Raw genomic sequence first — 22,546 nt, 5'->3', positions numbered from 1 at the left:
CAATAATAGCTACGACCCCGGGCGTACCACAATTATGCTACAGATTGTATCGAGAGGTGAAGGTGAACCGCCACCATCCATCTCCCTCGAATGCTCCGTTCGAAACTTTCCCATTTTATGTAAGAACCGACACTTAATCGTTTTATTGGCACCGTATACCACCCGAGTAACCTCATTGAGCTTTCCCACTCCAGCCTCCACTTCCCGCAATCACCTAACCGCAGGAGAGTAAACAAATTTATAGACAGTAATTAATCACGAAAACGGCGTGCGTCCAATGGGTGAAGGAAAATTGGACTCAACCCACCCTGTTCCTATACACGAGATCCGTCGTTTACGCTTCATTTCGCGTTTGTGCGTTTCGAAGCAGAGTAGTGTGAAGCGCTCTCCAAATGGGTAGTTCATCCCACACGCATTGCTCACTCCGCCCTGGCGGGAGCGTGTCCGGAAATTCGCAATTCGGAAAGCGACGGGAAATGGCCACGATATGGCTACGATTTGTTGTCATGCCCCGTTTATGTAGTCTTTCTTTGGGTGAGGTTGTTGTTTTATTTGCAGCCGTCGGGTTAACTTTTCCAGCCATCTCTCGGTCGCGAAAGCATACGCGCGTGTCCGCTAATTGGGCCCAATTTTCCCTCTGTGTGTAAACATAATGTACCGAAAATGTAAAAACTTGCGCCACGCGAACTTTCACGCTCGCGCTGAGTAGGGTGGGCGCCCTTATGGGGATTGCGTAAGTCACAACACTCTAACCTTTCGAACTGGCCTACTTCTTGGCTTTTTTGGAGCGTGTGCTTTACTTTTGTGATCTCGAAACGGGGACCTCCAATAACACAGTGGCTTGGTGCAGCATAAAAGCCAAACACATCTACAAGCTACACAGTGTGTTGGGTGATTGCAGCTCTAGGCCCGCATGTTATCGGGATTTCTTGCAACTCTGGAGATCTAGATCACAAAACACTCCACATCATCATCATCATCGCCATCATTCCCGTCTTGATCACGTAAGGGGTTGCTGGCTTTGATGTTCTTCTTTTTTCTGTGCTGGTCTATTTGAATGCCTTTCTGTCCTTTGTTGGTCATTGCTGCATACTTTTCACTTATTTGTGTTTTTTTGTTATACTCATGCTACACACCAATCACAAGAGAAGGGAAAAAAAGCGGTGGCCTATCGGAGGTCTTCGGCCTCAGCTAATTGCTACCTCCGCGCAACCAGACTCAAATGGGTCAGCGCTGCGCCGGAGTCTTGCACATGGTTTGGCATGATTTTTTTTTCTACCTTTTCAAACGCAAACATCCCCCATCCTCAAATGAACGTTGCGCAATCACGGACCGCATCGATCACGGTACCGGCGATCTAAGTGGGTGCAACGATTCCTTTCCGCTTGCATGCGGAAAGCTAAAGGAAAAGCAGCCCCATCGCAGCACACACCGAAAAGGGAGCCATCACACTTTGGACAGATTTGGAGCAAAACATTTTCGGCTGCACGCTGTTGTAGATCGCGCTGCCAGATGCCAGGTTTTCTGTTTTGTTTCGTTTGTTGCTACCCTGTGCGAAAGGAACTCTCCACATACCAGTAACTCGCGGCAAGCCAACCGTATCCCACCCGGTTCCATGCACCCTGATGGTCATCAGCGTTCGATTGCCTTTTTTCCTTCACCACCAGCAACAGATTACGCGAACACACAGCTATGAAAACCTCTCTTTTTCTCTCTAAACACAGAGACAGGAATGTGCCAAGTGTCAATCAAACCAAACGGTACCGAGAAGAGAAAAAAAAAACAGAAAAATACGTTAAAAACCATGAGTGTGGTCTCCAACCCCCGCATCATCTGGACCGCTCAATTTTGATGTTTTCCTTCAAAAATTGCCATTTTATGAACGCTTCTATCCCCGCATTCGTATTGTCGATGGGAAGATGGAACGCAAGCACACAGACACACACACACACACACACACACACACACACAATGGACCACTCAGAGGCGAGTACAATCGAGCTACAAAAGGTTCGCGTTCATGGGAAGCGATTTGTGCGCCCAAATTGCCCATATGGTTGGTTTTTGTTCAAGAAGGAGATGTCTACCGAACACATTAGAAATGGTGATGGTAAACGGTGGTTGTGTGATGCTTGGTAGTCGATTTGGCGAGAGACGCTGCCTTTATACGATCGCCGAAGGTTTTGTGTCGTAGAAATCGCCACGGATCATGCGGAACAAAACTAGGCAAGATATTATTGAGGAGAGGGGTGTTTTGTATACATTAAATGTAAGAAATGCAAATTTGATGAGAAAACCGGGTGAAGATTTGTGGTGTCATTTTGTAGGATGCAAGTCAGCAACTACGGAAAGGATTTTTTAGCCATTATGAATATCACTTAAAGATTAGGAAGGTGATAATCATTCCACGATTAACGTACGGATTGGCTAAGCTGTACAAGTAAGGTTTACTCATTAGTAATATAGTTATATGCTGATGATGATGGTCCCTCCACTTTGCCCTTCAAAGGTTGCAGAAGGACGGAAATTATCTTAAATATCTTTAAGTATAAAAAATAGTATTTCAATATAAAATCCGAGTGGATCATTGATTGCTTTAGAACTCTACTAATGAATCCAATAGGGTGCCACTAATTCCTGATATCTTACAATTTGTCTCCAAAGTCCCAAGGTCCCAATGTCCTAAAAGTGCACTATACGCGCTCGTGTCTCGAATCTTTGAAGAATCTCAATTATGAAACAACTATGATTTTGATTATGAGCTTAATGCCTCCAAGATCATATTGCTTGTTATAAATAGTCTTAAACAGCTTTGTTTTTACTATTGTTATCAAATATACCCTTGGTGTTAAACCCATTGTGGTAGAACTTCATTTTTGTTTTAGGTCCAGCTGCATGCTAAAGCAATCGATGATGCAAATGATCATATTTAATATTATTGATAACAGTTGAAAGATTAGAGTTTTTTTTTTAAAGTATCCGTTTTAATTGGTTCTAAGATATTCTATACCGAAAATACATCTACCTCAACACAAAAGTTCGAATTCTTGCAGGATTTATATTAAGTTTTTTTTTCCTTTTAACACTTTCTGAATGCAAAATAAACCAACTGTGTTGAACCACAAATGATAATTTGAGACTTTGAATGTGCAATGGAAGTAATAAGTTGATAAAATGCGATTCAAAGTATGCAAGTATCCTCCCACAAAGGTAAACTGTGCATTCATTAGGCTAAATTTGAATATGAATGCAGCAGCGGTTATATAAATGACTAGATGAAATAATAATAAATCACCAAAAAACGCATCCATTTTTTTCTTTAAATGTATGCTGTTTTGCAAGCTTTTTCTCATCCAAAGACTGCGGCCCAGTTAAATTAATAACTACACAATCAACGGTAACAAGAAAACCCTGTACGGGTGATCAGATTATACTAAACCCTGATTACATTACATTGGAAATTGATTACATTCAACTACATGCAACAATCTTGGTACAGAAAAAAGTTGTTCAAACAAAGTGTTACACGTACAAAATGCGAATCAAAGCGCTCGCCAGAAATGAGCATCGTACGAAACTAGCGCCAAATGTACAACACCAACGAAACCGAAACACATTCCGTTCGTCCACAATCTCAGCGCAGGCCAGCTTTCACCCTAGTCACACCCCTAACACACACACACACAAGCTGAGAGATAGCCACCGGGGAACGCAACGGTAACACGGTTCCCCCTCAAAACGGGTGGCAATAGAGTGCAAAGTTTTTAAAACAACGCCCTACCACACCCGACTCCCCATTTGAGCGAAAGAATTAACATACCACGTTTTGGGGAGGGGTCACAAAGCGGGGAAGCGGGTACAAGAATGGGTCGAAAAACATTTCAACCTTAACATTGACAGAACAAGCGCCAAGCTTTCCACGGTGCACTTGTAATAGTTATGCGGAACACACACAGCACGGCACCGAGCACGGTACGGACGCCGATGCCCGGTTGCCCATTTTCCACACCGATTCCGAGGGGCGAAAAAGTTTTTCCATCCCGTTTCGTGGTGTGCCCAACCCAGCGAGGTGGTAAAAAAGTGCGATGAAAATTAATTATACAGTATCTCTGCTCTCTATTCTTTCACTGCTCGTGGCTGCACAATTTGAGGGGTCAGCCTGGGGTCTATGTGTGTGCATGTGTGTGCATTCCCGGCATTTCAAACGTGCAACCAGCAGCAGCAGCAGTTTTACCCCGACTCAGCGTTTGACTCGTGCTAGCGCACTTACCGGCAGATACCGTTTGCCATAATGTAAGGGGCAAGGTTCCCCCCCCCCTCCCCCCGAAACGGTTCCCCAAAACAAATGCTCTAAAACGCACGCACAACAGTGCGGGTGAGTGGGTAAAATGCAAAAGAAATATTCACCGTTGCTGTAGAATGCATCAGCAACGCATCTTCATTAAAGGTCTTTAAAAAGAAGCAACAAAAAACAAGAAGTAAAACTGTACTTTAAATGCCGAAAACTCCATACCCAAAAAAACAAAAACCTTTTCCATAAGAAAGAGCTTCCCAAAAGGGTACGTGTCCGTTTGTGTGTAACTGCTTCATTTGGACCCTTTCAACGGTTTATAGCTCCTGCGTTTATTTCGCTAGCTTCGCTGCTGTGCTGCTGGTTCAGTTTTTTTTTTGTTATGACGCCTGGTGATGTTTTGGGACCAAACGCTTGTCCAATTTCGGAACCGGTTGCGCAACGGAAGGTTCATTTTCCACCCCGAAAACACTCACCCCGAGCACTCCGAATTCCACGTGCTCGTGTTGAACGATCGAAGAAAGTTGATGAGGCACACCCGACGATGGGGCGAGAGAACGCAAACGCGCACTGATGCACCGAATCATCGAAATGGACCTGAGTTTGGGGGGATTAGGGAGAACCTGGTAGAGGGAAAACTGAACCCGCTGAAATGTGTTGTTTTGCCGCGTGATGAAAATGCGAACGCGTGCTGGCGCTGGTGCTTAGACCTATGTAATTGTGCAGCTGACATAAGTACTTCATTAGGGAAGGTGTACTGAGCGGGCTGCCAGGTTAGTGGGCCACAGCTATAGGGGTTTGCTGATGGCGGTAACGATGATGGCTGTTCTGTAATCGAAACCACCACGTTAACAAGTTGTGCGCAAACAATCGGTCGATGAAAGGAGCTTTTAATGTGCAAAAATGAAGCGCCTATAAACGATGGGCGGTGTTAGTAATTATGCTTAAGTGTGTTAAAGGAGGTACATTTGATCTGAGGAATAATAGATCAATATTTGAAGAGCAGCTTGATTTAAGTTGGTGTACAAATGCAAACGAAGATAAGGGCTCCTCAAACTGATCATGAAAATATCCAAATTGAAGCAATTGAAGAAACTTCGATCCAGCTAAGATACTGCCATGAGTTTTTTTGTTATTTTTCTTGAAACTAGGGTACATAGGGTACTACAGTTAAAAGTGTTGTGTTTCCGTACATAAAATAGTATTGAAATAAAATCGTGTATCGTATATGCTTTGGAAACGTATATCAGAGATGCTTTGTACCAGGCTAATCGAGCAATAACCCAAAGAATAATGTAATTATTTTATTTTGTTGTTAATTTTCGACACTTGATGATTCTTGGACTATTAAAGCATCAATCTCAATCTCTAAATCAAAATCAAAATCAATCTCTCGGTTAAAAATATTAGTTTTGTTTAAATAATTTCTTAAAATATCCTTATATATCGTGCACATCTCAAAAATGCAATCAATAAACAAATTCTTTCGATGCTTACAAATTTATTTTTTAAATTTTCTGGCGCTCAGGAAGGATTCAGCTCGCGTGCCAGTCTTTTCCAATACCTGATGTAAAACATATTTGTATTTATTTCGAGCTTGTTATAATCATTTCTAATAACGATTCAACGATAATTTTAAGGACTGTTTTAAACGATAATTTCTAAGCTGAAATATGAAGGTCTGTGCATAATGCTCAAGGCTTTATTAGCAATGCCAACTTGAAGTCTATTTATCACTCCCAAAGATGGATTGTTTTTTGATAATAAACCTTGCAGCTAATATCTAGTTTGTATTTATTAGAATTTATGTTGCAGGTTGCCATTTACGATATCTGTTCGGAGAGGTTCGGCGGATTCGTTTCTCAAGAGAAATTATCGACATCCATTCGAATCTAATCAAAACACAAAATAAATTCTACCACACAGGCACTAACACACTGCACACCAAGTACGGAATCAGTATCGTACATTTCTACTAATCCCCGTAACCGAACAAACCGATACAGCTTTTCGCTGTGTAGCCTGCTCGCACTGCAAACGATACCTTGTATGCGAATTTATATTTATTCCGTTTACACAAACTGCATACGGCATAAAACCACCAATCATAAATAAGATGGGCAACAGTTCGTTTCGCTTAGCTTTGTGTTGCGACTTCCATCAAAGCTTAGCACCCCCATTTCGCCATCCCCCGATCCGATTAAGGTTACACCCTTTGGTGCAATGGTGAATCAGGCCGTGCCGTTGCGGTGCCCTGCTGCATGCAAGTTCGATACTAACGGCCATGGCGACGACCATGGTAACACCGACTCCGCGCGACGGTCGCAGCATTCGGTACGGTTTCATTTCTTTTCCGGTTTTTTCGCGAGAGAAGAATGAGCCGAGTTGCAGGTCAAACAAACACGACACGGAACTCGCGGTGGAGTGGGGTTTTAGTGTGTGATAGGGAGGGAGGAAGCAAACAAACAAACCGAACCAAATGGTCTGATGCTGGGCTAGGGAACTGGTCGACCGACAGTGATACTGTGGGTAAAAGGGGAGCGAGACCAGACCAACAACAAAAAAACCGGCACAAACCCCAGGATCGTAGGTTTACCGTTAGCCACTTAGTCACGGTCGGTTAGACCCGGTTGTGTCACTATTTTTCCGCGAACTTTGTGCGACCGCGATCGCGAACAAACAATTGGCGACGGTTGGTGGTTCAATGCCAGGGGGGCCCCCGCACGGCCACTTTCTTTACGAACAGCCAACCGAATGCGACACTTTTCCGTGTGCACAATATGGTTACAATATCCTGGCCCGTAAGAGAGGGGAGGAAGGAGTGGTGAGTTCGGTGCAGGGATCGTTGCATATTTTACGCCCACCGAGAGCCGTATGCCCGGAACGTATCATTTCTCTCCGGTTGCCTTTTAGCACGGGACGGATAGAATCCGTGACCATCCGGAGTAGATAATTTGGCTCCGCAGCAGCATTAGGTAAACATTATGCCAAACACATTTGGACGTGTTCGAACATATGGAGGAAGTGGTTTGATGGTGGTGATAAATTAAAAATCGCGATGCTACACTACATTTTGTTTTTTTTTTGTTGATGTAGCGGTATCAGAGTGGGCCAGTAAACTATGTGTTTAAATCAGTTAAATTTATTGGTAACAAACATATAAAAATTTTACTATTCTATTCATTGTAGATTTTTATTTCTTATTAAGCTAGAAGCTTTTTCCAATTGGTTGTTGTTAGTAACAACAGATCAGTAACAATTGATCACTGGGATTATTGGTACTGTTTTTTGTTGCTTTATTCGTATCAAATCTTTGGTATTTGTGCTAATGGCGATTATATGTCAACAAAACGGTGACAAAATAGTGACTATATTTAAATCGGAAGATAGTTAATACAATTCAGGGACTCAGCCGGAGGTGTTACTAAAAGTTGCATTAATAAGAGGCTTAAAACCAGTAATAAGTTAAATATAAATACAGCAATTATCCGCAGTACGCGATACTCGATACACAGTAGAGCGTCGATTATCCGGGCAGCTCGGGACCGGACGGTTGCCGGTTAATCGATTTGCACGGATAATGGTCCAAGAAATGTCAAACGCATATTTTTTTTTTTATTCAGAAAGAACGGCTTTGGCCGTATTGCTATCAAACGCATATAAAACATATGAAATTCACTAGTTTTATTATTAATTCACCTAGAATCAATCGATTAATCGTTAGTAGAATATTATTTTAATCAATAACTGTAGGTTTAACAACTGTTCATGAACAAAAATGAATTTCGAAAATACCCCTAGACACTACCGAGCTGCACAAGAAACTGGTTACCCAATTGATTATCGCTGCAAACTTTCGCCGTACGTATGAACAGCTGTCAGATTTATGCGCACGGTTAAGCCGCCCGCCGGTTAATCCGTCCCCGGATAATCGACGTTCTACTGTATGCGAATTTGCAGTACGCAATTACTCTAAATTTGACAGCTCAGAGTGTTTTTTTGGAAATATATTATGTTTTGAACTATTTCATGCTCTTTTTGAATTTCACTAATGTTCAAAAAATATTTTGCATCGAACTTGTGCAAAAGATACCTGTTTTACAATAACAATATTTAGTTCAAAACTCTGTTTCGATAGTTTTTGACCCTGAAACCAGTAATATAAACTCTTTTTCGATACAAATTCGCTATACACGAAAACTCGAGATACACTATTGTGCTCGGTCCCGTACGATAGCGTATGTCGGATGATGATTGTAAATATTTTTTATAATCATACATTTTTATTGTCACAACAAACAGGCAGAGCAAATGAAATAATGCTGTCTTATTTAGTTTTGCCCATAAATCAATATTCAATCCAAAATTGCAACATCCGATGATCCTTTCAACAGTCGGTTAAACATCAAACGTTACACACATAAATTACCCATCGCCATAATCCTGCTTAATTCCTAGGCCTGAGGTTTAATATTCACTAACACCATTCCAACGCTACACTCCAGCCAGCGCCATATACGCCCCCCGCCCCCGCCCCTCACCAGGGGGTCCATAAATTAAAACCGCTAAAAAGGGTCGTATCGTAAAATTGTTTTAAAGTGACGATCAAAATGTAATTCGCTCTAGCGCTCCCCACGCTCAAGCAACCATCATTTCCGGCCCGCGAAAAACCACAACCCTCACCGTGTCCCCCCCCCCACCCCGGGCACCGGCAATGTTTAAATAAAATGTTTCAAATTAATTGAGATGTACCTTACGGGCGGCTGTGGTGCACAAATAGTGGTGCCTGGCCGGGCGCAATGGTTGGTATGCAAACACCGGGCAATGCATTTCCAGTGCCCGGTAATGCAGTATCCTTCCAGGCAGGATGCTAATGGTACCCATGTGTCGGTGTGTGTATGTGTGTTTGTAGCGATGTATGTGATTTTAATTATACCCGATGTCCAATGTCTGTCTGCCATACCGATGCCACCCTGTTCCACTGTTCCATCTGTTCTACTCAAAACCCATCATAGGGAGACGATTGGGGAAAGGGAAAAGATTGAAATGAAATGTAACTACATCTAGCCTGGCATACACACACATATACCGCACCGAAAAGCGGCAATGAATGCACTCGGGTGTAATTTGCACTCGACAATTGTAATCATTTAATCGACCGAAAAACCTCCTCCATGCGTCGTCTCAACCTTTTTTGGGCAGGGCTGCAGTACTTGTGATGTGAAGGTGTGGACGGTTCCAGGCAGGGCAGCCAAATGGAAGGGTTTAATTTTTGGGGTCTTCCATTTCGCTCATCAGCAGTGGGCACACAACGCCGGGCACGCCAGGAAATTGATGATGTGTTTACACATGTTTAGGGCACAAAATGTTGACCGAATGCTCCGGTCCGACCACACCAGCCCAACACCGAACGCCGCAGTCCCATTCTGGGTCTTTAAATATTAGCAAATAGCATCCTGATTGGGGTGAAAATGAAGCTTTCCCCAAAAACTGTGCTATAAATACTCGCCCATTCACCAAACAAAAACCCACCCAACAAATCTCAGCCCGCGCCACCGCTTCCGGCCTGTACAAATTTGATAATTAAACTGTCAACTATTAACACAGCAAGCTTCATGTTTTTGCTTGTTTGCAATCCATTTCAGCTGTGGGTTTTCTTTTTTGGCAGCAGATGAAATGGAAACCGAAAATGCAACAATCGGAACCGAACATTCTCGAACATTGTTTTGCAATCGATATACTCGCGGTGCATGTCCTGCCCTGGCGGAATCGGAGCGGATTCGGATAACCGATTTTTAATCGATTTTTAATCGAAACAACAAGGGCAAGAGCGGCTGCATTGGCGGTGGCCGCCGGAACGAAAGGGGGTTTCCATTTTTATTTGATTAAACTTCAATTCGGTATCGGCTCTTTTTGCTGCAATTAAACTGTCATCGATACAGAGACAGATTAATCGCGTTGCGAAAACACAATTATGTGATTAATTGGGTGGTGATGGGTGGTGGGTTTGTCTAGCCGGACACAAGGATTCTACAGCTCTTTTGGATGGTACAAAACAGAACATTCTGCTGCCCTGTAACGTACTTACCATTACACACCGCACTTTAATCATAATGGGCAACAAAATTCCGCTCAACACCTCAAAAACACAAACCAATTGACTGGGGGCCGGGTTTGCCATGGTTGACCGCAATTAATTATATACCGATTAATGGGAAGTAATGCTGATGATGATACCCCCAAGGAAACGTGTCTCACCCCCAAAAAGGGATAGCAGGGTGTCAATAAAAAAAACAACTATTCGGTAGGGAGATGGAAGTTTGGTTTTTGTCATAATTAATTGTATCATTAATTCGCTCGTTAACCGCATGGAAACGCTTGACTCAATCCGGGGGGAATTCGGAACCCTTCGCACGACCTGGAAATACTCTTCCCACCTTCCAACACCCGCGAAGGGGGCTCATTTCAATCCTTTAAACTACAATGCTTCACCTTCGGCTGCTCGAAAGCGCTTCGTACCGGTTGGTTAATATTTCGTGCTTCACTGAAGCGGCCACTCTCATGGAAAACATGCGATCGAGGCTCGAGAAAAATCAATTAAATTTTACACACCTGCACCGGCTGGAACCAGGCATTGGGCCATTCTTGCAAAATACGTTCGTTCGTTTCGCTACAATTGAAACAGAGAGTGAAGCAGGTTGCTAAATCGCTTCGTTTAACGGAAGCCTGACGGAGCACCCACAACGCGGCCACAACGGCAAAAACCTTACCATTGTTTCTTTTCCATACAAAATGAGCCGCTCTGCTGCAATCAACACCCCGACGACGCGTCGACATTGGGGCACGATCTAAACGTCACGCGCGGTTACAATTAATTCGCTCTGCATGACGAGCTGTCGAGGATCGAGAAACGTCTGTTCTGGTGTGTTTTTTTTACCTCTGTGTTAGGGGCCTCTTCGGGAAAGGTAAATTAATTTCCATTTCTAAACCGGCATCATCCGACATCGACACGGGTTTAGGGTGATCGTGAAGTGAAGGGACTTTTTTTTCGTAAGTCCTCTCTCTCTCTCTCTCTCGTGAACCAGAATGGAGGAAAACCAATTGGAAATCGAAAACGTGGCTGATATGCTATGCTTTTGTTATTGTTTCACTTTCACTAAGGTTTTTTTATTGAAGTTCTTTATATTGTTTCAAACTAATGAAAAATTTAAATGATGTTATGCTTGCAAATGTGTGGTTATTCGACTTGCAAAATCTATTTCGATTATATATCGATATATCTTATTCAGATTAACGAGTCTGAATCAATCTGCAAAGTCAATAATAATCTGTAATAAATAAATAAATAAATAACCTGAACCTCAGATTTCCAAATACTGAATCATAATCACTTCATTTGATTCTATCATGAATCATGATTCTGTAGAGAATCACGAATCAATAAAGATTCAGAGTTCTTTAAAGAACCATGATAAGATTCATTCTCCTAAATTACTAGTTTCAGGAATCTCCAGAGGGAAACTTAAACTTATTGTATATCTAAAGACGTCATCCCATCGATCAATGGTCAAATCTACACAAGTGATGGGTACTGCAAACGTTCACATGTATGACGATTCATTAATAAATGTTTATTTTTTCGATTCGTTAAAGTAAGCAAAAAAAACAGACAGTTTTGCATACACGCAAGGCACTAGAAAATATTTCAATCCAGCGTACTAAATAAAAGAAGAGCATAAAAATCTGAGAGTGTTTGATAGAACAAATAGATGTCGTAAAAAACCGAAAAAACTTAAACAAAATCGTATTTTAGAGAGATTTTTAAATCCATTTCAATTTTAGATTATTATTTGCATGTCTATTAATATTAAAAAAAAAAGAAAATCCCTCAACTATGTACTATATGGATGCTGTACGATGCAAAACAACAGCTCATGTACATCCTCTCAGAATTCTCCTTCGCCACGGTGCCGCATCTCCGAATTAACCTCATTAAGCGACAAGCGCCATTGTACCGCCGGCGTGCAGAAAAGGTGCCGTAAAATGTAATTTCCTCCCGAACATCATCAGCAACCGAAAAGCGATAGAGAGAGAGAGAGAGAGAGAGAGAGAGAGAGAGAGAGAGAGAGAGAGAGGCAGGGGGAAAGAGAGAGAAAGATCACAAGCCAAACGAACGAACCTAACGTGTCGCACAAAATCTGTCGGGCGTACAAAAAGGGATAGGTCAGTAATTCGGAAGCCCCTCCTGTCTTCCATTCCCTTCCACCCTTCTCCAAGCCCGCAAGTCAATGGACGTGGGTGAAGAAACCGTCCCGCGTGTGTACAACACCTGCCAGGCACTGGTTGTGTACTTTGACACGCCGTGCTGGGTGCCGATTCCATGGGTGTTGTTTAATTTTAAATCAAATTACATCCGTGCCACACACCACCCCAAGCCCACGCACTTGAGGGTGTAACAGACGCCAGCAACCGCCTGATGATGACGATGATGGGGTTGTGGAAGTGGGATACTCCGGTGAGGGGTACAAGAATTTTCCAATTTTCCGAATTTCATCCGTTACCGATTCGGCGTTCCCAGCGGTGCTTCCAACAAGCGTCCCAGGTAAACCCCCCGCTTTGACGATGGTTGTGTACAGCCCGGGCTGTGGTAATGTAACTGCCATTAACCCCACCGCGCGCAGACGTTCGTTCTTTTGCGTGTATTGCCGGGGCTTGCCGGTGCTTGATGCTGCCACAACTTCAGCAAATCGTGCCAAGTCAGGTGTAAAATTATGTAAAATTGGCACAGTTTAATTGAGTAATTGAAAGAGGTTTCTCCTTCTCGTGGCTTAACCACAGTCGTGCTCGTTCTGCGCGGGTTCTGCATGGGGACGATACATTTTGTAACGCTTGCGAAAAACAACGTTCTCGTTTTCGATCCTAATGACAATTGGGAGCGCTGGCTGTCGTTGCTTTCGCGCGAGGGTTCAGCGTTTCTGTAAGCAACGCGGCGCCGTAAAACAATCTCCCGCTGAAAGGTTTTCAATCCAAATCTTACCCACTGCAGCACGGTGGCCTGCCACCAAGTTCATCAATCTTCACTTCATCGACAGGAAGCTCCTGGTACTGGGATTCTATGGAGGGGCGATTAATAAAGTCCCTTGTTTTCGCTCCATCTCCACCGCACCGGATACGAACTGGAGCATGCTAAATGAACTCACCGATCCGATCTGGTAGGACCGAGTTCCAGGCAACAGAACGCTTCCAATGCTGCTCAGCCCGGATGCTGATTGGTTATGTAACTGGCATCTCGAAAAAGGGTCAGTTCCGTTGGAACCCCACGCTCCACCAACCACTTTCACCGTGCTCTACTTAATGAGCTGTCACCGACCGAAACGGTTCGGTGTGAAACTCCAGTGTTGAGAGGAAATTAATACAAAACCCCTTTTTCCTAGCTGGTGAGGTTTTAATTTTTTATCACGAAAAATATAGCATTACCGCCGTTTCGCTTCTTCCTCCAAAACCCACCCCCGAAAACGCTGGTACGGAAATCGAACGCTGTCCAATTTGATTAAGAAGTCAATCAATTATATATCCCTACCGGGCGCCACGCGGCTTTCATTTACAGCCGTTCGCCTGTTTCCAGCAAGATTTTACTCTTTGGGCGATTTTTGCAAAAACTGTTCCACTTCTACCGGGGAACCTACAAGCAAGAAACCTTGAAGAGTGAGTTAAGAGTTAGCGATAGCGAGGGAGATACGGTACCCGTAGTAGTGTCGCGAGGGTATTAGCGTTTGTTGGAACACTGCTTCAGCAATTTTTCATCTCCCACTGTTCCTTCCCCCAGGGCTGCCAAGCTCAGTTTCAATAAGTATCAAGCACTCGCGCGAGGTTTTAATGACTCCAAGACATCGCGGTGCGCAGCATTCGGGCGATGATACGGGCACGGGTGACAAATTTGAACCATTGACTATTTGCAAATGATGTAACGATGGCAGTGCAGGTAGTGACGGAGAGATGCCGACGGAGCGCTTCGGAAATTGCAAGATGCAGATTGAACTGATAAAATGCAATTAAATGTTACATCACCAGGGGACGGGTGGCCTTTGATTGATGTCATCCGTAAGGGTAAAGAGGTGTTTCTACTTTCCACGCTTGCAGGGTAGTGCGCGATCATCAATTTGATTTCAATTCAAATCTTTCGTCTAGTCATTGGAGGAATTTTGTGCATTTGTCTTGGCGATAAATTGCTGTAAATTAATTCTATTGGCTTTTAATACACCCAAAAGTTACGGTTTGTTACCTATTTTACGCCGTTTGCAATGTGTTCAATGTTGAAAAATGAGCGTATAAAGGGAAAACACTTTAAATTATGAATAACCTTGGCTATACCTATACCAGTACCAAACTCATAGGAAATTTTCTTTGGTTCATAGTGTTTTGAATTTGAAAATCCCGCTTATTTTTAAAATATTGTTCTTCATCAAGTGATAGAATGCTTTTCATGAAAAAAAGTACTCTCATCAGCTCATCACCCAATAGCTGCAGAACTACATCATATCTGCAATTACCATGACTGCGTGGCGTGTTGGGTTGGGTCATTTGTTCATTAGCTCTTCAAAATCCATTTTACATGTTACAACAACAAAAAACATTTACCTTTGCCCCTTCATTATGAACAATAGACCTCATTCAAGTGCTTTTCACAATTAAGCATCCAAATAAACCCCTCTAGCAAGCGACAGAACGCATGCACGTCTGAGCATCCCAGCATAAAAGCACAAACACAAATGCCAACAGCTTACATTGACATTTTGCGGGACAAAAATGTGCATACTCAAGGAGGAGCAACCTACAAAACAGAACCAAAATAATAACAAAAAATACTATATACTTCCCGGCCACTTTCAGGCGTGTTGGTGGTGGTGGTGGAGGCAAGAGCATCCAAACGGCCCAGTACTGAACACCACCACTTCACAAGACCTTAATGTCAGCGCGCTCTATCGTTCAGTGCTCGAAGCCCGTTGCTGAAACCGAAACCCTACTCGGTAAGGCAAACAGCAGACGGTAAGGGTACGCTTGTTGCTCTTTATTGGATAATTTGACTCAGATGTGAAGGTTTCGTTCTCTGTGTCTCGGGGCCATTGCCCGAGCTGGCCGCAAGCTGTTCAGTATTGGTTGCAATTGAAAAAGCTTCTACAGGAAAGGATGATCCACCCAACCGTTCACCGTTCGTACTTGACCAGGTTGGCGAATCGGTCAGAGACAATTAATGGTAAAATATGTGAATGAGATGAGCACAAAAGTACCCAAAAAAACACACACACTCACACAGCACCACTATTCGCAAACCACAGAAGTATGATATATGTTAATGTAATACAAATCCCCTTCGCAAGGTTGCTGCACACTGTGCAAAAGGAAAGGGCAGCGGAGGATGGCGAGACAGCCCGCAAACGATCGGGTGAATGGCATTTAAAGGGGTATGGCGCTCAGATTTTAGGTCGCAAACCACAAAACGATGCATTCCTCGATGACTGGTTTGAGCGTCTGTTTGAGTGTATGTGTGTGTGTGTGTATGTATTCGTCTAACAGAAGCAAAATATCATCTCAATGTTGCTACATTGTTGCCTACATTCCGGTCGTGGTGCACCCTACCCTGAACGCCAAACCCATCCCACTTCACAGCGAGGAGAGGCCGCCGTTACTATGAAGACGTCTTTAGGTTGCTTTGTTTTTCGAACACCAATTCTCCCTTTTTAAAGGATGACTTCTGGCGTTATTACATTCCAAAGGGAATGGAATTTAGCTGCTGTCGATAAATGTCAAACATGTCAAACATGCTGGGATGGTAGAAGGCTATGGCAGTTGATGCGGTGTTCACGAAAAATACAATGGTTACAGTTTGGTGCTTGGCTGAGCTAAAGCATGATAACGTTTTAATCTGTGCAAATGTCAACGAGCACGTTAATTCGAAAAACATGTTTCACCAACGGTAAGTATCCAATAGTTGAACAGGTTTGGACAACAAGCGCTCAGTCTACCAGAATGGCTACCAAAACCTGAGCAGAAGGACACAAATCTTGTAGTGATATTTTTCCCTTCCAGCCTAATTTCCAGCTTAAATTTAAAACATCGCTGCACGGTATTCTCCACGACTCCATGGTCCAGAGCTCTTATTCTTAAGTTCGCAAGTGTCTGAAAGCGTGTCTATTAAACCAGTCCAAGCGCAATCTCGCTATATTGCATTGCGCCTTGGACCTTTACTCTGACGTGTTGCTTCTACTACACACAGGCACTTCGGTGAAGGAGAGCGTGCAAAAGAAATCACTCAAATCAACCGGCGTACCTTGAAAGATTCTAGCCCCACTTAAAGGGAACGGCAACCCCAGTCACTCCCAGACGATGCAAAAAAGGTGCTTTAAGATGGCCACTCCACCACCGAACAGACAGGGCGCGCAGAACAGATCTCAACCCGCCAGCCATTATTGCAGAAGGTTAAGACAGTGTGTGAGGAAGGCGCGAGAGCCCCAGCAAATCGGTGAAGAGCCGTCAGACCGTTGTTACGTAAATGCATTGGCATTTTAACGCCACCGTCTGTGGCCTTTTCGAAGCTGCGACGGTATGTTTCTGCGATCGTGTGCAGAACTGTTGCATAAAACATTGAGCATCAATAGAAGCACAAACACAGAGCGGTTCTTCATGGGAGTGGGGCGTTGGTGTACAAACAGAAACTAAGTTGAAATTCCAGATCGAGATCTCGAGACCGGAGTGTCCAGAAAGTAATTATCGCATTAGTAGTTTTGCCAGCTCTTACGACGGACATCAACTATCTCGGAGCCATTGGAGTTAATCTTAGGTAATAAAATAGATTGTACTTCCGTCTGCATGTCTAGAAAAGCAACAATTACAAAGCATCCTACATGCAATATCCTGAAAACAAGCTGTGAAATTGTAAATGCCAATTGTAATTTCCAAATCATGAACCGAATCAACTTCAACATCTCATTTCAACCACAATGCAATACATTCCATAAACGATCTTTCTCACACAGACTAAGTGCTCTGTGTCTTTTTACTCAACCCAGTTGACACATACCGGCGCCAGTATGGTACGGGAATCATTTCAGCCGTATCTGGTAACCTTGATTTCGCTATTTCACCACCTAATGGGCAGGATAAGTGAACTGTCATTTTACAACTCACAAACTCACTTGAAGCCTCCCAAAACCCCCCCAGTATCTCATGATTCCACACGATTCATTTCCTAATCTGCTTCCCCCACTTTGCAAAGCACCACCACAAAAGAAGACTTTGCTTACTGTAATGTGTTTTTGTTTTTTGCTTTTTGGTTTCTTTCCCCTATTCACGGTGGTTGAACGTGAAACGATACGATTCTGGTTCGATGCAAGTGAAATTGGTCGAGTTTTGCCGAGATTTCCAAACCCGCCTCCGAAGCCTCCAAAACTCTTCAACCGAGCTGACCTGGTTCGCTTAGCAGCGGCGTCTCCGGGGGTAGTTTGTTTCTTTTCTTTACCAGTCGGGTAATTGTCTCACACTGCGGAGGTTCTGCATATGTGCACAAATAGGATCGACTTTGCCGGCTTACAGTGAAGATGTAGATTGGAGGTACCCTGGGCTCGAAGCAAACAATACCACAACGCATTGCGCCATGCAAAATATGTGAAACTCATCAACCCGGAATGTGCAACTGTGCTGGCTCTCGCTGGGTGCAAAATAGCGATCACTTTACCTCGGGTTCTGAACCGATGGTTAAAGGCGATTACTGCTTTAACATCGCCGAGCAACACAGTAGTGCTACACGGTTGCTACACATTTTTCATCATCTCCAGCATCTTCCGTCAGACCCTGGCACATGTGTGCGTGCGTTTGACCCTGGAAATAAGCACAGCTTTGCGGTGCTACTCCTTCCCTGTTTGGACTCCACGCCAGATCCGTCCGTGTCCAAATGCGTCCCAAATTAGAGTAATAACACTAATCACCGCATCGTTCGGGGGTTGAGGCATGTTTGGTGTGAGGCGGAGTGTTTCTTCACGTCAGCATGTGCGTGGTACACGGTTGAGTACGCGTGATTTACCGGACTCTACGCTCTTGTCTTTTGAGACCTGAAGGCTATTTTTTAAACTCTCATCAGTGTAATGCGATCGGCGTAGCATTTAATTAGGGTTGGTCACGAAAAGAAAAAAAAACAACCAAACCCCGGAACAGGAACTGGGGTGGGTTGAAATAACTTTTTAAATCTGGTTTCATTCCTTTCAAGATCCATTTTTTGGCGTTTGGTTAATTGTAGCCTTTTTCAAAGGTAATTTGACGAATGGCAAAGTTCAAGGTGAATTGTTTCCATTTTCCTTGTGTTTGTGGTTATTATTGCAATCAAAATTCAATTAATCGTACTCGTTCATGACTCTTTTGATTTTCATGTTTCAATTTTTGATTGACGTTTCAACTAACTGAGAACCAACAACTGGTTTATGAATTGTTCAATTCATGATTTTCGTTGTTGCTGTCACATTACGAGCAAGTTAACGGTTTCAACAAAGCCAATAAACAATAATATAATAATAACAATAATAATAAAAATAGTATTTGTATAAGAATGAGGCATGACTTTTTATTGAAAATTAAAAGAAAAAAACCCTTAACCACAACTAATAGAAGAACCTTTATCCTATCGATTCCATGAAGTAATCAAATCAATCATAAGAGGATTAGGATCGCTAAATCTCACACAGATATACTATTGCCAGGGATCAAAACACTGCGAATGAACTCTATTTGTCGATAAAAAAAATTAAACTGCCAAAGTGTAAAATGTACTACTGATCACACTTTGTGAAATGTGAAATAATAAAATAAATTTGAATTTAACACGTACATTTGTAAGCTAGACATTCTTCTTGATTTTTTGAACTCAAGATTTAGTTGAACTAGGAACGAAGTAGAAGATTACTTTCGGTTATTTCTTGTACAACTGCATTTAATAGTGCATAGTGTACACAGCATACAACTCAATCATCATACAATTACGCAAATTGTGCTTAATTTGCACCATCCAACACCCACCCCCAATTACAGGTACAACCGCCGAGGCTGACAATCAATAGAATCTTACCCCATCTTCAATTGTTACAACAGATAATCACCACATCCACCAGACTGACCAGCACACTTTAACACAAGCAAACGAATTTCGAAACAAATGTCACAGCCTTGCAATGACGGGCTGCACGCTTCATTGCCCGTATGACCGGCGCCAAACGGCAGCCCGCTACGCCCTGCCCGTTACAGCCGATGAGTTGTAAACCAGTTGTAATTAAATCGTTCCTACATCGGTACTTACATATCGCACAACTGTGCCTCACCCGCTGGGGACCAAAAAGACAGCATGGGGGTACCTCACCGCAAGAAAGAAGCCCGACACAGCATAGAAGGAGATCAGTTTCGCCTGTGCCCGTGCCGGCGGTGTTCATACAGCGAGCAAAACAAAAAAAACCCAGCCGACATCCAAACCGTGTTCGTCCATTGGTTGGCGCTCAACATTGCGAACAACGTCGAACATTGTCGTTATACGGAGTCAATGTCGTCATGTCATTTCGCCTGTTGTATCGGTCTGTTGGTGGCATTTTTTCCCGCTCGTTAGCTCACAATATTGGACCATCAATTTTGCTTGTCCGTGTGGACAAGATGGTGCACCCGTTCGGTTCGCTCCGAACGCGAAATTATTAAATTCAATCAGTTTTGAAGCAATTGTTTTCTCCCTAGTTGTTTTTTTTCTCGCATCAGACACATCAGACAAAAGCTTCAGTTTCTCGTTCTCAGCAGCAGAGCAAAAGGCAAGCGTGGTGAAAGAACAATGAGTGACAAATTTGCGGTAAAGTTCGCACCTAGGATAAATAGTGAGCCATACATTTTTAATCAAATTTTCCACCCACATGGACATAACCTGCCCGTTTTTTCCGCGCTTATTTTTTGTTCACACATTCCTGCACACCATTAACAAAATTAATTTTCTTTATTTCTCCCATCAATTAATAATGGCCGACCGGGCAGCAAAAAAACGCGTGATTTGCTCTGATGCCTGAAACGTTATTTATTTCCCATCCGTGATGCGTACCGGAGAGTGAGAGAAAAGTACACTCCATGAGCATCGGTTAATGTTGATGGTGGGAGCGATGGGGTTAACAGAACAAAAAATCTGCACTTTTTAAAATACACAAAAAAAAACATAGCCATGGCCTCTCACCTTTTGTGTGCACGTGTTTTTACTTCTTCCGGGCAAGCGTTTTAATCTGAAAGCAAAGAAAGGGAGAGTGCGAAAAATGCATCGTTAATATCGTGTTACTGGGGAGGGGTGATAATGTTTGCTGTGTTGTTTGAATGTGTATTTACATGTTTGCTGATATTTTAACGCTACAGCAATTAATTTGATTGATTTCATTACAATTACACACGCTTCATATTTATTTTGATCGATCCTCGGAAATGAAACTGAGCAGCAAAATGCATTGCTGAGTTTTTAATAATGGTAAGGTATAAATATATGAAATATAATGAAATATATTTTATATTTATATTATATTTATATTATATTATATTATATTTTAAAATCTTTAGAGATTCACTTCGTATATATTTTTTTAAATTATTAGTGAACAATTTACTTAGCAAAATAGTTAATAATATTTTTAATTTCAATTATAATAACATCAGATTAATACAATTTAGTTATACATAATCAAACAAATTTGAATAATGCTTATTAACACTCACAGTTGATCAAAATTCTTAAATATTATCTATTCTTGAGACGTTTAACTACTTACAAAAATTAAAAAAATATATAAATAAGTATCTAAATCCCCTAATTGGCGCAAAGCGATCCCCAAGGCATTACAACTGTAAGCAAATAAACACACACGCGAGCGTATCTGAACCCTTTTCGCATTAACTGTAGGCCCTCCGTTCACCCAAAAACGTTCACCCACGAACGTTCGCGATTTTGGTAGATTTGCGCTCGATTTCTAACCTTTCTATCGGCCGTGCCCACGAGCTTTCGATCGCGCGGACAAAAACAAACAACATATCCCACACGCAAAGCCCAGCCTTTCGCGTGTTGCGCGATCAGCATTGGGGAACATATCATATCCGTAATTGGGCGAGACTGGACAGCATTAGACAGAGGCAAGAGCAAGAGGAGGAGGAGAAGGAGGAAGCGAAAAAAGGTCGTACAAAGCGATAAAAATAGTTCCAACTTTCTACCAGAACGAAACTCCCAGTGTCTGCGATGGAACGTGCGCTGCATACGTCGCACGGCAGACAAGCCATGGCATGGGGCAATGGGAAGGTAAGCGACGAAACCCCCTTGCTTCCCTTTGCCCACCCTTGGACACGACATGAACACCCCCCGAAAGCGGTGAAAATTACACCCAGTCAACAGACCGAGAGGAACAGTGCCGTGAAAACGAACCGAGATTCGTGTGCTGGGTGTGTATGTGCTGCTGCCGGTCAACTTTCTTTCGTCTGTACACACTGCGACTGTGACGATATGGGGCGGGAGATAAAGACACGGGGCAAAGCAAAGTAAAAAAAAAGGCAACCGGCACGCATTTCGAAAGCCCCCGCCCGGGCCCCGCGGGCGCGTCTTGGGTGCGGTCAGGGACAGGTGAAAAGTAAAATCGTACCAGAATGCCGACACGTCTGCAGGCTGCGGGTGGGCTGCTGGTAGGGCCACCCTTTTACCACTCTATCCCGCCGTGTGGGCCGCATAAGATCACGATCAAGGAGAGTGGACGATGGTGAAAAGTGGTTTTTGCACACAAAAAAACAGAAACCACCTTTGAGCGACTTTTCCTTCACCAACGACACCGAGCTGCATTCTACGGGTTGAAATTCTTGCCTTAATACACAATCAACTGCTCCCAGTAGTGACCCAGTTCAATGCGGCGCTGACGTCTCAGTTGCTACGTACCCAACTTCCCCGTGCCATGGCAGTGTGCTTTAAGGAGCTTTGCACTCGTAGAAACTTCCCATTGGCGGGCCATTGCAGTTGCATTGCCATGCCTTTAAACCCAAAGCCCGTAAGGCACCGACACACTGGCAGGGATGTATTTCTACGGTTCGATGATTTGCTACATCGCTAAGGATGCTGGTACTTGTTAATCTTCTTATCACAACCAGTACCGGAGTTGTGCTCCACTCCTCCACCAGCAACCGGTTCTCGGTGGTATCGGACACATCGGTGCAACATAAATATGG

The 22,546-nt window shown here is 43.2% G+C and overlaps 1 protein-coding gene across 6 annotated transcripts in view; it reads right to left on the bottom strand.

Moving 5' to 3' along the window:
- The window catches only part of LOC1277109 (serine-rich adhesin for platelets), a 151,136-nt gene that overhangs the window by 68,977 nt on the left and 59,613 nt on the right, over positions 1–22,546 (bottom strand). For all 6 annotated transcript variants that reach the window (XM_061650686.1, XM_061650687.1, XM_061650688.1 and 3 more), the window contains one exon: positions 20,535–20,580. The gene's annotated coding sequence lies outside the window, so the exon portion shown is untranslated. The remainder of the gene's footprint in view (positions 1–20,534; positions 20,581–22,546) is intronic.

Source organism: Anopheles gambiae, chromosome 2, assembly GCF_943734735.2.
Source record: "Anopheles gambiae chromosome 2, idAnoGambNW_F1_1, whole genome shotgun sequence".
In the NCBI taxonomy this organism is placed as follows: domain Eukaryota; kingdom Metazoa; phylum Arthropoda; class Insecta; order Diptera; family Culicidae; genus Anopheles; species Anopheles gambiae.
This window is presented reverse-complemented; position numbering and strand designations above follow the sequence as displayed.